This window comes from Octopus sinensis, linkage group LG1 (genome assembly GCF_006345805.1).
Source record: "Octopus sinensis linkage group LG1, ASM634580v1, whole genome shotgun sequence".
NCBI classification, from domain to species: Eukaryota; Metazoa; Mollusca; class Cephalopoda; order Octopoda; family Octopodidae; genus Octopus; species Octopus sinensis.
In genome coordinates, this window is record NC_042997.1 from 30575111 (window position 1) to 30577610 (window position 2500).

At 41.7% G+C, this 2500-nt stretch overlaps 1 protein-coding gene across 1 annotated transcript in view; it reads left to right on the forward strand.

Moving 5' to 3' along the window:
• Positions 1–2500, forward strand: part of LOC115224103 (A disintegrin and metalloproteinase with thrombospondin motifs 16-like) — a 123186-nt gene that overhangs the window by 82082 nt on the left and 38604 nt on the right. The gene's annotated exons all lie outside the window — the stretch shown is intronic.

Genomic DNA, 2500 nt, shown 5'->3' on the forward strand with positions numbered 1-2500 from the left:
TAATGTTTTCTAATAGAACGGATGTAGGATGCGAGGTCTGCCTCTCGTACTGGAAGAATTGAACTCAGTACGGCAAAACATCGAAATACTTATCAATTTTATGAAGCATCCTTTGTTTAGAACGATAAAGTGACCACTCAAGGTCGTCACCGGAGCTTCTAGAATTAGTTACGAAATGTTCCACAAACTACACTCCACTGTCTTACAGAAAGGGAAAAATATTGATGATGATGTAATTTGAGGTAGGTTATGCTTAAAAAAACGAGGTGGAATATGTTTTATCAGAGATTTGTTCAGTTAGTTCCGTCTTGGGGCCAAACAACGACAATTTATAGTAAGTGGTTTCTGACATGCCTTATCCAAGGTAATCACATAGCGCCTGATAATGCGGTTCGAAGTTTGATATCTTTATCAGCGTAGCTATCTGGTCTCAGTGTTAAACATTACTTTCCAGTTTTGTACGAAAAGTATGACTTGTTGCTTTTAAACTGCAGTCGATCATTAGTCAAATTAATCGATCATTCCAGCGGTATCCATCCCGTCAGTCTTGCTCTGATTTGAGAGAGATTTGGCCGCTATTTCTTGAGAGTCAAGTTGCTACATAGTCTCTCTCAATAGCTCTAATATGACTTCGTTTTCTGTACTAATAACGATTATTTTGTCATCGTAAAGCGTTTTGTGGCCTATATATATATATATATATGTGTGTGTGGAGGCGCAATGGCCCAGTGGTTAGGGCAGCGGACTCGCGGTCGTAGGATTGCGGTTTCGATTCCCAGACCGGGCGTTGTGGCGTTGTGAGTGTTTATTGAGCGAAAACACCTAAAAGCTCCACGACGCTCCGGCAGGGGGTGATGATCCCTGCTGTACTCTTTCGCCACTCTTTCTTCTGTTGGCCTGCTCGCTTAGCCAGCGGGGTGGCGTCATTCAAAGGCTAAAACAATGCGAACGCATTGTGACCAGCGATGTGTAACAACATCTGATGGTCTGGTCGGTCATGTGATTACGTGATATATCTATCTATATATATATATATATATATGATGGACTCTCCTGTCGGTTTCGACGTATGAAGCTCAGACAACGTACTCTTTCTTTATCAGTCATAATGCTTATGTCGGATGTGACATTTATGTCCTGCCAACGATTTACAACGATTACAGAGCAGTGTAGGTGGTATATTTGCAGTCACTTTTCTCTTTTGCCTTGCACCTTGAAGCCTATTAATGCAAGTTGCAACCAAGTTTTTAATACCATTTGGACACAACCATCTCCATTTTGTTCGTACCAAGGCTGTTCGCTCAAAGGTGTTGTGAGCTACCTCCATCACTAAGATATATGTGTAGTGCTTGCCAGAGGTACGTGAAGATTTCTCCGTGTAACGGATAGTTACCCATGAACCAATAAATATACACAGCTCATAACAAAAAAAGTGATATCCAGTTCTAATGGCATGACAAGCTGTGATGACTTAGAAACTCTGGTTTTGAGCTGAGATTATATTCTCAAATACACAAGATAGGAATCGAATTCAACACTGCAAGATAACGAAACGATTTTGCACTGATGTGGTAGTGTTCTTTTGCATTTGATTTTTACCGTATTAGTTGGTTTAAAAAACGCACGGGTATAATTGACGCACCCCGCTTTCAGCAGATTATATTCAGAGTCAGGAAAAGAATTAGTTTATGGGAGGTCCATCTTTGTATATAGAACCCAAGGTGGTAATGTGAGACTTTGGGAGCAAATGAGGAAGAAAGTGTGTTTTACATAGCATCAATTACGAGACATTAATATAGTAATTGCGGAGGCGCAATGGCCCAGTGGTTAGGGGAGCGGACTCGCGGTCGGAGCATCGCGGTTTCGATTCCCAGACCGGGCGTTGTGTGTGTTTATTGAGCAAAATCACCTAAAACTCCACGAGGCTCCGGCAGGGGGGCTGGGGGTTGCGACCCCTGTTGTACTCCTTCACCCAAACTTTCTCTCACTCTCTCTTCCTGTTTCTTGAATAACGCTGCGATTGATTGGCGTCCCGTCCAGCTGGGGAGGGGGGGGGGAACACACGCCACAGAAACCGGGAAACCGGGCCCATGCCTAGGGCGCATAAAACATTTTTTAAATTAAAATAGTGTAATTAAACAGAGCGAAAGCAGTGTTAGTGACCGGTGACGAACCCTTAAATTCTCAAACCATTTCTCTGTTACCTTAAAGTTTAGTTATAGTTCTATCGAGAGGATCAAGAAAGACCGTTTAGCAATTGAGACAAGTCAAAATATATTTTTACGGTATAATCTTTATATATAAAAGTCAAGTTGTGTGTCTGTCTCCTACGATTTAGATTCCTAACTACTCCCACATTTTGCGGTGCAGTTTAACCAAAACCGGGTATCTTATAGTCGTGATTCATATCGAGCCCTTCTGGGTATTAGCGCGCGTCTACGATGAGTCTACGATTAAAAAAAAAAATTACCATCATTTTTTTCCATTTTAATGCATTTTT